Source organism: Triticum urartu, chromosome 3A (genome assembly GCF_056163025.1).
Source record: "Triticum urartu cultivar PI428250 chromosome 3A, HENAU_Tu73, whole genome shotgun sequence".
Taxonomy (NCBI): Eukaryota; Viridiplantae; Streptophyta; class Magnoliopsida; order Poales; family Poaceae; genus Triticum; species Triticum urartu.
Window position 1 is genome coordinate 186,624,749 of NC_141875.1, and position 12,474 is coordinate 186,637,222.

At 42.9% G+C, this 12,474-nt stretch overlaps 1 long non-coding RNA gene across 4 annotated transcripts; it reads left to right on the forward strand.

Annotated features, from left to right (window-relative positions):
• Positions 1-379: 379 nt before the first annotated feature.
• On the forward strand, positions 380-6,539 carry LOC125536947 (uncharacterized). 4 transcript variants are annotated; one of them, XR_015618554.1, is made up of 4 exons: positions 382-813; positions 1,042-3,181; positions 5,056-5,130; positions 5,295-6,539. It is a non-coding gene; the product is annotated as an uncharacterized LOC125536947 (long non-coding RNA). The 4 variants fall into 4 exon arrangements; XR_015618553.1 differs by having other exon boundaries at positions 385-1,570; positions 1,705-3,181; XR_007295372.2 differs by having other exon boundaries at positions 380-3,181; positions 5,285-6,539.
• The last annotated feature ends 5,935 nt before the right edge of the window (positions 6,540-12,474 follow it).

Genomic DNA, 12,474 nt, shown 5'->3' on the forward strand with positions numbered 1-12,474 from the left:
CTCCTGATAAATCTGAATTTGCCAATCACTAATAACATCACAGCTATTGTAGCGACTACACATAACTACTGTAGTTGACAGCTGATCAATAGTGCTTCAGTAATGTTGTTTGCCCACCTGGTTGTGCATAAAAATCACACTGATGGTGCTTGTCCCGCTGGCATTTTCGAAAAAGGGTGGCTGGTATTAATGCGTCCGTGAGAGCAACGGGACGGGTAGGCTCAGAAAAATATCTGATCCATCCGTGTTTATCCGTTCCGCTACGGCGTGGTCGTTGAGCTGCGCTTTAAAGCGCGGGACCCATCACCGAATCTGCTATCATTATAAAAGAAAAAGAAGGACAGATCCAAACAATCTAATTCATTCATCTATCAAATCTAATTATCCATAATCCTTCCATGTTTAACACTACAAGCCACGCATTAAGCCACCACTAATCCATGCATCGCTAAGCCCGCCGTTCCAAAAAAAAACTGCCACAACCCACGCACGCACGCCCACCCGCACACCCCCTCCTCCCATCGCGCCTCGCCGCACCTCCTGCTCCTCCCACGCCGCGCCGCGCCGCACGCCGCCTGCGTCGGCGGCAGCGGCGGCAAGGTCCATCTCCTCCCTCAAGCTGCGGCGAGCTTGAGACACAGCGGGCTCGGCCACGAAGATGGATTTCTCCGACGGGGCATTCGATTCCTGGCCTATGTTCCTCGACCTCGCGTCAGGCACATATGCCCCAGCGGTCGTTCCTTCTCGTGGTCAGCGACGCAGATGCCGCTGCTGTCGTTCCTCGCACAACCGAGGATGCGGAACTCCTCTACGGTGAGACGCATTGCGTAGCCTCTGCCCTCCAACATCGTGGCAGCATGCCGATGCCCACCAAATGTTCGATGAGTTCCCCTAATGGACCTCTCTATATAGCTAGCCCTCTCTATTTCAGTCTCTCACTGCTCTCCGTGTCATCCATATATGATCTTATTTTGTTTCAGTTTTTTGCTAGATTTAACACTGACATTTGTTTAAATCCTATCCATGTTGAACCATTGAAAGGGAGCACACAAAGCTGCAGAGGCAACAACTCCAAAGGAATCAGCATGGTGATGCGTTTCTATATGTTCAGTGTGACTAGAAACCAACATGCTGACTACTAAACCATATGCACAGGATGGAAGAAAATTATTATTCTATATGCACAGGATCGTAGAACATTATTATTAATGTCTACATTGGAAAGGATCCAAACTCTAAACAAGTGATTGGTGAACAATATTTTATCTAGGTTCAGAAGTTGATAATCCATTACAGTTCTTTCATTGTGCAGGCAACCTCAGGTACGACGAAACGGCTTTGTTTTGCTTCTGTCGTCACATTGCTGAATACGACTTTGAATCTCAACTGCACTTGACTGCACCTTCTATCTTGATCTGCTTGACAACTTATAATTTGCACAAGCATTCCCCTTCATAGTTTGTCCTTGGTCTGAAAAAACAATTCCTGATGATATATTCCAAATCAGATTGTTGCATGGATCCTACGAACAATATGTACAGTCACGATGTCGTTATCCGTTTACCATCAAGTAAGTTTTCACTACGTTTTGTTTCAGTTCCATTTCAGAATCCCTAAACCATATATATTGCAGAGCAAAGCTAGATGATGGACATCTTCACTAATAAGTAGGCCTGCTTACCACATTCCTCTTGTTTTCTACAGTTGACGATTTCAAATTATTCAAGAATGTGTGACGCACAAGGCTGTAAGGTTTCCGCACTTGCATCCATAGAAATCTGGGTGTTGGTAAATTCTGTTTTGGATGGATTTTGAAGGGAACTTTGTTTTTATCGAGGATCAAACAATACTAAGAGACTAACAAGAATACAGTAAATTACTGGATCATTCATAGTTCCCTAGCGTAGAATAGAACCCGTTGTGGTAACTATCTTGGGGCTCTAGAAATAATTCCTCTGAAACTGAATCATTCAGTCATACCTTCACTTCAGTAAATAATGGCTCTGGATACTAGGATCTATCATCTTGGTTATTTTTTATATACTGCATTGCAAAACCAGAAGCTCAAGCTAGGTTAGGCTAAGGCTAGGCTCACAAAATAATGATGATGATTACTCAGCTAAAATTGTTCTGGAACTTTCCGTGATCTAACATTTTTTCCCGAGGCTGAATTAATGGGTATGGAATTCTATTTGGTCGAGTTGCTTATCTGAATGCAACCTTTGAATAGTTAATGAAATTGCTGGGATTTGGTGTTGCCAGATTGTTCATGTGAACGTGGCAGGAGCCTTCTTTTGTGGCCTAACATTTTTTACCAGTTATTATCTTCTCATGTAATAGTTGTAAATTTGCAGTCTAGATTAGCACATATAGTGACTACTCATGCTTGTCATCACTGTACCTAAATGATGTCTTCCTTGCGTACTTGTCATCACTACACCTTCAATCGACGCTGTTATTTATGCTGAATGTCAAGACCTTCAGTATTGTACACCATTTTTATGAATGCTTAGCCTAAATGTCATGGTTGTTTACGCCAGCCTTGCTTTATAAGTCAGAATGATGGGCCTAGAGCTTCCGTTTCTTTTGGGTTGGATTTTATTTACAACGAATATATCTAGCGATACAAAGAGCACATGAGTTATTCCTACAATATTTTTAGTGTTCAGATAGAGTTAAGAAAATTATGATGTTACCAAATCTATTTAGTTCATGATTATTGGTAATTAATATTCTAGCCTGGTGATGGATTAGGTTGATGGGTCAACATCTTCAGTCATCTTCACTTTGCAAGTTGAACTATTAATGCTTAGTTTTATTGTAGAGGGGCTTACTTCAGTTTGCAGAACTACCATGATAAATAGACAAACTATTTATTGATAGAGGGGATTTGTTTTTATGCATTCATAGTTATTCCTGTTATAGGCTGGTCCTCTTTTGAGGCTACTGATTGCATTAGGAAGAGGATGTTTTCTTTTGAAAAGGTTAGAAAGAGGATGTTGAACTAAACTTCCCTTAGTTCATTCCTTATATTTTCTCATGTTTCCTCGCAATGGAAGGAGCACGATAGCTTGTGGATGGTGCTATGGTGCAAGCGTGTAGTGGACTTGGAGGCCAGGATTTTAGCTACAGGAAAAGAATGAGGCTACAACTAGTGGACAAGTGACATGACCACGATAAGGTTAGTTTCATGTTGGGGTATTATTTTTATTATATCATGGTAGAATGTCATTATCATGTGCACCAAATTATGATCATCTATGCGTTGATCATAAATTCAGAAGAACTAAGGAAAGTGGAAAGAACCGAGGCTTTTGGAGTGATGATGATGAAAAATAGTTAATTGGCTTAGTCTTGGTACAGTTTGTTTGTCCTATGGTTTTACAGTTTTCAAAACTTCTATTTTCACATGAATAGTTGCAATTTTTTTATTTTTTGAGCAGGATTGCACTGACATAGATTATTGTGTCTTTATAAATTATCTCGCAAGATTTTAGAACTAAGCTCTCCAAATCTCTATGTTCACTTATTTCCCTCATATTTCCTTTTTAGTTTCCTCCATACAGGGTTTGAGTTGCTTTTAATTATTTCGATCGGATTAAGTTTCTTTAGTGTACCGTGATCTTGCATGGTTCATCTGCCCATAATTCACACTCGTCTTCTCATTTGAGAATTCAAGCTGAATCTTTACATATGAGTTGGATCTTGACTAGGCATAATTAGATGACCAAAACATCTCCCCCCTCCCCCGCGTCGCTCTCGCATCGGGCGACTCGGGCAGGCAGCGACCCTAGCCGCCACCGAGCCCCGATCTACTCCCTCCTCTCCTCCCATTGCCGTCGCGTGACGCCGCCGGCTAAGCCTGGGGGCAGATGGCAGTGGCGGGGGTCTCCTTCTCTCCCGCGGCTTGGGGTGGGGTGGGGCCCCCAACGTGTGGAGGCGCGACTGGTCGGGTCTTGCGGCACGACGGCCGGTCCTACCTCACAAAGGCGGTGGGCGGCTCTACTGCCAGTCGGATCTCGAATTGGCGGCGGCATGGAGGGCCTGGTGGATGGAACGACTATAGTGTGGTTTGGCCTCCAGTCAGATCTGATCTGGCCTGTGCGGCCTGCTCCATGCGCGGCGGCGGTGATGGTGATCCCGTGCACACAAGGCTGGATGGAGGTTCCTCGAGTGGATCCGGGTGAAAACCCTAATCTTCGCTCGTTGCCAAAACCGACGATGGCGGCGTTTTCTGCGCCGTCCCTTTCTTGAAGGCATCGTAGTGGAGAAGCTCTAGACCCCTATCCGCCACCTCCGAAGAAAACCCTAGATCGGTCGATTGGATGATGTCAACGCTCTTGTGCCGTATCCCTCTTGGGCACGTCAATCTTGGAGGTATGCATAGGCTCGAGGGACCAGTGGACGGCATCTGCGGTGGAGCGGCGTTTGACACATCGACGATGTGGAGTCTCGGTGGCATGGCGCGGCAGGGCCTCGGCGACGGATGTGTGATGATGGACGCGTGTAGGGAGGAGGTTTTGTCTGGCGCCGTGTTGGCGTCAACAGCAGGTCTGGCAAGGTCGATGCGTCAGTATCACCTCTGAAGATGGATCGATGGAAGACGGCGGCGACGACCTATGAGTGCGTCGGACCGTTTTCTGCCCGACCTGGTATGTGGCTTGGTTGGGGCCTCCAGCTTTAGATGTTAGGCTTAGGTGAGAGGTTTAGGTATTCGGCCCATACTTTCGGCACCTCTTCATCAATGGATAGAAGTAGCGATGAATGTTGCCAAGATGGCGGCTTCAGACATATTGATATATTACTCTGTAAGTTCTTTGTGAATAGTTAATAAAGTGGTTGCATGCATCTCCCAATGCAGGCTGGGGGTCATCCTCCTTTTCTAAAGAAAGGCATAATTAGATGTTTTTTGGTTATTTTGCATAGTACAAGTCATGCCATCGATACTGGCTGCACAAATCCATCAAGCTATATTAGCTGCAAACTCACTGTGTTTCTAAGTGAATTGGTTGAAATGCCTAATCTCATGGTCTTCTAAAACTTTTTGTTATATAGAAAAATGCTGCACGTGCACATGATGACCAGTCTTGGTGAGATTAGTGGCTGAAGCTGGCTGGCAAATATCTGAAGGTATGTGCTCCTTTTGCCATATTTTACATATTTGTGTAATTGACCAGATTTAGTTAGACTGAACTGGTAGCGTAGCTGAAAGCACAAGTGCTCCCTAGGTGGTTTTGATAATTGATGACAACATATCTCTTGTTGGACTAACATTTCTATCTAGCATGTTTCAGATAAGTTCAACAATGGAGTAGCATGGACTAAAGGTTGTGGGAACTCCTTCAAGATGCTAAGGACAAAGGATTGGCTAAAGCTTCAAGCTCAAGACTCTTCATTTTACATTTTAGTGATCCAAGATCACATTGAGTCCATAGGAAAAGCCAATACTATCAAGGAGGGATGAGGTGTTGCTTAATGAGCCTCTTGCTTCATGTGCTTAATGATATGCTCCAAAATCCTCAGCTACTTTCCCACTTCCACATATGACCTAAACCCAAAGCCAAACTCGGACCTACCAATTATTCCTATCCGGCGCCACCGAGTTTCACTTGTCATAAGCCACTGCCAAACCCTAGCAATTCGGTTCTACCGATAGGGATCTCGGTCTCACCGAGATGGGATTGCAAACTTTCTGTTTCCCTTTCGTAACTTTTCGGTCTCACCGAAAGAGCGAATCGGTCCCACCGAGATTGCAATGTAAACTCTGTGTTTCCCTTTTGTAACTTTTTGGTCTCACCGAAAGAGCAAATCGGTCCCACCGAGTTTGCCTAACCAACTCTCTGGTTAGCTAATTACCAAAATCGGTCTCACCGAGTTTGTGTAATCGGTCTCACCGAGATTACGTTATGCCCAAACCCTAACCATATCGGTCCTACCGAGTTGCATGTCAGTCCCACCGAAAATCTCTAACGGTCACTAGGTTTACCTTTTCGGTCCGACCGAGTTTGTTGATTCGGTCCCACCAAGATTGGAAAACTGTGTGTAACGGTTGGATTTTGTGTGGAGGCTATATATACCCCTCCACCTCCTCTTCATTCGTGGAGAGAGCCATCAGAACACATACACAATTCCAACTCATATGTTCTGAGAGAGAACCACCTACTCATGTGTTGAGACCAAGATATTCCATTCCTACCATATGAATCTTGATCTCTAGCCTTCCCCAAGTTGCTTTTCACTCAAATCTTCTTTCCACAAAATCCAAATCCTATGAGAGAGAGTTGAGTGTTGGGGAGACTATCATTTGAAGCACAAGAGCAAGGAGTTCATCATCAACACACCATTTGTTACTTCTTGGAGAGTGGTGTCTCCTAGATTGGCTAGGTGTTACTTGGGAGCCTCCGACAAGATTATGGAATTGAACCAAGGAGTTTGTAAGGGCAAGGAGATCGCCTACTTCGTGAAGATCTACCGCTAGTGAGGCAAGTCCTTCGTGGACGATGGCCATGGTGGAATAGCCAAGGTTACTTCTTCGTGGACCCTTCGTGGGTGGAATAGCCAAGGTTACTTCTTCGTGGACCCGGCGGGGGGGGGGGGGGGGGGGGAGGGAGAAAGGCTCTGGCGCGACGGATGCGGGGGAGGACGGAGGCGCGGCGGGGCGCGGGGTGGGGCGCCTCCGAGCGGCGGCGGCGTCGAGCGCCTCGATCCAATTCTGGATCGGGGGAGGGGGAGAACGACGTGGGGATGAGTGGCTGCGAGTGGGGTGGATCGGGTGTTAGGTCACAGGGGAGAGGCCATATAGGCCAGGAGAGGTGCGGTTGGGCCGGCCAGTTGGGCCAAGGCCTAGCAGGCCCCGGGTCCCTTTGCCCGTTTTTTTGTTTATACTTGTTTCCTTTTTCTTTTTCTTTATTTTATTTTCTCTCATGTTCTGTTTTGCAAATAGTTAGGCCACAAAAGGACTTTTACAAAAAAGGGACCTAGCTCATAATTAGCAGTGCAGTATACCCTAGCACCAAAAACTAGTTTGGACAAAACATAATTTCATATTTGACTTAGATTAAATAATAGGTCGATAAATATTGTCTTTAGTCACTGTTTGAGGATGTTTGAGTCACTTACCCAATTCCAATAATGTTGGTTTCAATTTTAGAATTGTCTCTGGAATATTTGTTATTTAATGAACAAATTAGTTTCTGATTTGAACAACTTTTATTGTTTGCCCGATTTTGAACATGATCACTTCGGGAGCTGATGCATCGTGAGGTTAACAATAGTAATCGTGGTGACATGGCATCGTTAATAGAGGTTTACTGTAGCTTAATTATCCGGGCGTCACACACATCTACTTCTAGATCCTACAAGTGGTATCAGAGCTTTGGTCTCCATTGCCTTGGTTTAATCACCATTGGAGGAAGATGGATGTGTCTACCTTAGGGAGTATTAGACATAGAGTGCCTATTCTTGATGGAGAGTATTTTCACGAGTGGAAAAATGAGATGCTTGTAATCTTCAATCAATATCATTTGAACAAGTATATTGCTAGTCCTTGTGCACCTCATATTGATCCTTTGCATCCTACCCTAGATGAAGATATTGACATGATTCGCAATCTTAGAACTATTGAGCTCATTATTAGAGGATTGCCCAAAAATTTGATTGCTAGTTTTCCTACTCTTAATTGTGCCTATACTATATGGAAATTTCTTGAGGAACGATTTCCCGATCATTCCTTGAAAACTTTGGATGAAATTCTCCATAAATCTATTGCCTTGAGTAAGATGAACTCTAGTGATCCTAGTTTTGGTAATTGTCTATTTGAACTTACCAATCTTAAGCATGCTAAAGGAGATGTTGGAATCATTAGTGATATCATATTCGAAGCTATAAGAATTCATAAAAGTGACCACTTTGATGATCATTTATCTAATGAATTACCCTCTCTAGGAAATGATGAGTCACAAGATCATGATGAACATGGATACTATGATGATGATGATGATAGTGACTTCGATCTTGATGATGCAATGAGACATTTTGGTCTTATGGCAAATCTTCGGGGATATGAATCAGGAGGAAAGGAATGGGTTCTTGATAGTGGATGTACTGATCATATGACCGGAGATGAAGATATGTTTCGTGAGCTTGCTGAAAATGACGGCCCTCGAAAATATGTCACCTTTGGTGATAATTCAAAGGGTAAAGTGGTTGGCCTTGGTAAGGTGGCCATCTCACATGATAGTTCCATTCAAAATGTCATGCTCGTTGAATCTCTCAGCTACAACTTACTTTCAGTATCTAGACTTGCTGATTTCGGTTTGAATGTCCTATTTACTGAGGTAGATTGCCAAGTATTTCGTCGAGACAATCATAAAATGGTCTTTACCGGTATGCGTAGAGGTGATCTTTACATTGTCGATTTCTCTAAAAAGGCACAACCTAAAACTTGCTTTATTGCTAAATCCTCAAAAGGTTGGTTGTGGCATAGATGACTAGGTCACGTTGGCATGAGAAACCTTGACAAGCTTATTAAAGGAAATCATATCCTTGGAGTTAACAATGTCATATTTGATAAGGATAGACTTTGCAGTGCTTGTCAAGCAGGTAAACAGGTTGGAGGAAGACATCCCGTGAAGAACATCATGACCACAAGGAGGCCACTCGAGCTACTTCATATGGATCTTTTTGGTCCCAACGCCTACAAGAGTCTCGGTGGAAATTCTTTTGGTCTAGTTATAGTTGATGATTTTTCAAGATTTACGTGGGTGTTCTTTCTTAATGACAAGTCGCAGGTCCAGAAGATCTTCAGAAACTTCGCTAGGAAGGCCCAAAATCAGTTTGACGTGAAGATCAAGAAGGTTCGGAGTGACAACGGAACGGAGTTCAAGAACGCAAATGTGGACACCTTTCTTGACGAAGAAGGGATTTCACACGAGTTCTCGGCTACGTACACACCTCAACAAAATGGAGTTGTTGAGAGGAAGAACCGGACGCTCATCGAAATGGCAAGAACGATGCTTGATGAATACAAGACGCCGAAGCACTTTTGGGCAGAAGCGGTTGAGACAGCTTGTCACGCAACAAATCGCTTGTATCTTCACAAGCTACTCGACAAGACGGCATACGAGCTCCTCACCGGTAACAAACCCCAAGTTGGATACTTTCGAGTATTCGGCTCAAAGTGCTACATTCTTGATAAGCATCGTTGTTCAAAGTTTGCTCCCAAATCTCATGAAGGTTTCCTACTTGGTTATGGCTCAAACTCTCACACTTACCGTGTCTACAACAATTTCACCCGAAAGGTTGAAGAGACGGTAGATGTGAAGTTTGATGAATCTAATGGCTCGCAAGTAGAGCAATTGCCAATTGATGTAGGAGACAAAGACCCTTCAGAAGCAATCCAAGACTTGTCCATTGGCAAAATTCGTCCAACGGAGGTGAAGGAGAGTACTTCATCCGTCCAAGTGGAAGCTTCTACTTCATGACAAGGTGAACCAAGAATCGACACGGAAGCATCCACAAGTGGGACACACCAAGATGAAGAAGACAAGGAAATGCATCAAGACGAACATCAACAACCTCTTTCTCCACCATGACAAGAGAACGACGACGTCAACAATGAAGAAGGCCAAGAAGAAGAACAAGATGAAGAAGATGCTCAACGAAGACCCAAGCAAAAGCTCTCACGAGTTCGAGCAAGAATTGCCAAAGATCATCCCGTTGAGCAAATCCTCAATGATATACAAACCGGGAGAATCACTCGCTCAAAAACTCGTTTAGCTAACTTTTGTGAAAACTATTCATTCATCTCTAGCATTGAACCTATGAAGGTTGAAGAAGCATTGGAAGATCCGGATTGGATAAACGCTATGCATGAAGAGCTAAACAATTTTGAGAGAAACCAAGTTTGGACATTGGTTGAGAAGCCCGACAACAACCACAACATCATTGGTACCAAATGGGTGTTTCGCAACAAGCAAGATGAAGATGGACAAGTGGTTCGCAACAAAGCACGTCTCGTCGCCCAAGGGTACACACAAGTCGAAGGTATGGACTATGGTGAGACATATGCTCCCGTTGCTAGACTTGAGTCCATTCGCATCTTACTTGCCTATGCTAATCACCATAATATCACCTTGTACCAAATGGACATTAAAAGTGCTTTTCTAAATGGTGAAATAGAGGAGGAAGTTTATGTCAAACAACCTCCCGGCTTTATCAATCCTAAGAAACTAAATCATGTTTACAAACTTCACAAAGCTCTTTATGGTCTTAAACAAGCTCCTAGAGCATGGTATAAATGCTTGACCAAGTGCCTTATTACAAGTGGTTTTGAAATTGGTAAAATTGATTCTACTCTTTTTACTAAAAGGGTTAATGGAGAACTATTTGTATGCCAAATTTATGTCGATGATATCATATTTGGTTCAACTAACCCTCTCTTTAGTGAAAAGTTTGGAAAGCTAATGTCAGAGAAGTTTGAGAAGTCTATGATGAGTGAACTCAAATTCTTTCTCGGTTTGCAAATCAAGCAAACTAAGGAAGGTACATTTGTCTCTCAAATGAAGTACACCAAGGACTTATTCAAGAAGTTCAGTATGCAAGAATGCAAAGGTATGTCTACACCCATGCCTACTAGTGGACATAATGGTTTGACCAAAGATGGTGAACCGGTTGATCAAAAGGTTTATCGCTTTATGATTGGTTCATTGTTATACCTATGTGCTTCACGTCCCGATATTATGCTAAGTGTGTGCATGTGTGCACGATATCAAGCTGCTCCTAAAGAATGTCATCTTAAGGCTGTGAAAAGGATAGTGAGATATTTAATCCATACACCAAATTTTGGCATTTGGTATCCTAAGAGGTCTTTTTTTGATCTTGTTGGCTATTCCGACTCAGATTATGCCGGAGATAAGGTTGATAGAAAGTCCACTTCGGGTACTTGTCAATTTCTTGGTAGATCTCTTGTGTCTTGGTCTTCCAAGAAACAAAACTCGATATCCTTATCCACCGCCGAAGCAGAATACATTGCCGCTGGTTCATGTTGTGCTCAATTACTTTGGATGACCCAAACTCTTAAAGATTATGGGATTTATGTGAAACATGTTCCACTGCTTTGTGACAATGAAAGTGCTATCAAAATTGGTCATAATCCTGTACAACATTCTCGAACTAAGCATATTGAAGTTCGTCATCATTTCATTCGAGATCATGTTGCTAAGGGTGACATTGATCTTAAGCATGTTCGCACCGATAAGCAATTAGCGGATATATTTACTAAACCTCTTGATGAGAAAGTGTTTTGCAGGTTGAGAGGAGAATTGAACATCATTGATGCTTCGAACTTGGAGTAGAAACTCCATTGGATACATGCAAGACATGAGCTTATGACTAATCCATGATATATCTCTTATGATAACTATCTTATGTCTTGGATATATTTGCATCTTGCATGTTGTCTAACCCATGTAGGTGCTTGGTTGAATCTAATTCCATGAGATTGCGACTCACTCACATCTTAAGCAATCTCTACATCACCAAGACTCTACACAATGGTGGTTGAAGACAAGGAAGCACAAAACCATTCAAACATATCCTTTGACAAATTCTATATTGAGCTTCATGATTGTCACTTTTGGATACACAAGTGCTCTTCCTTGCAAGAACTAACCCATGTAGGTAGATGAACTCAAACTCCAAGTGGTGCTCCCAACTCTTGATGAGCTACATCAACCTTGAGCACCCACACAAGTTCAACTACATGAGCAAGAACCACACCACCACCCAAGGTATGTTATTCCATCTTAGAGAAGTTTTACTCCAAGACATGAGTCAAAGCAACTCAACAAGATGTGAATACATCAAGATGTGAATACATCAAGATGCTTAAACGAAAATTGGTAACCCCATTTTGAGCTTAAACGATGAGTATGACCTATGATCAAGTGTTCTCACTTGACTCCTAAGTCAATATACTCTAACATAGGTGACTATGTCACCACCCAACTCTAGATGAAGTTCTCTTGTGTTCTTTTCTGTGTTATTGCATTTGTCTCATGCATGTTTATTTTCTTTCTCTTTTTCAAAAAAAAACTTCATCTAAATCTTTCAGTTTCTTCTCTTTTCTTTCTGTTTATGTTCTGCATTTTCTGCATTCAATTCCTTGCAAATCCTTCAGGTAATTCATTGCAAATCTTTGTGAGATGCTACATGTCCAGTGAGCTGAGGTGACAAATGTTTTTCTCTGTGTAAACTCGGTTTCACCGACTTGTAATTTTCGGTCCAACCGAATCCTTTCGGTACCACCGAAACATTCCACTCGGTGCCACCGACTTCGCAACAGGAAAAACAGTTTGCCACTTGTTCTATATTTCTTCTGATCCAGCTCTACTCAATGAATCCTGTCCTCTACAAGCATCACAGTTTTATCCATTGCTTTGTGCTGAGTCCCAAGGACCAAACCTATACGACGGA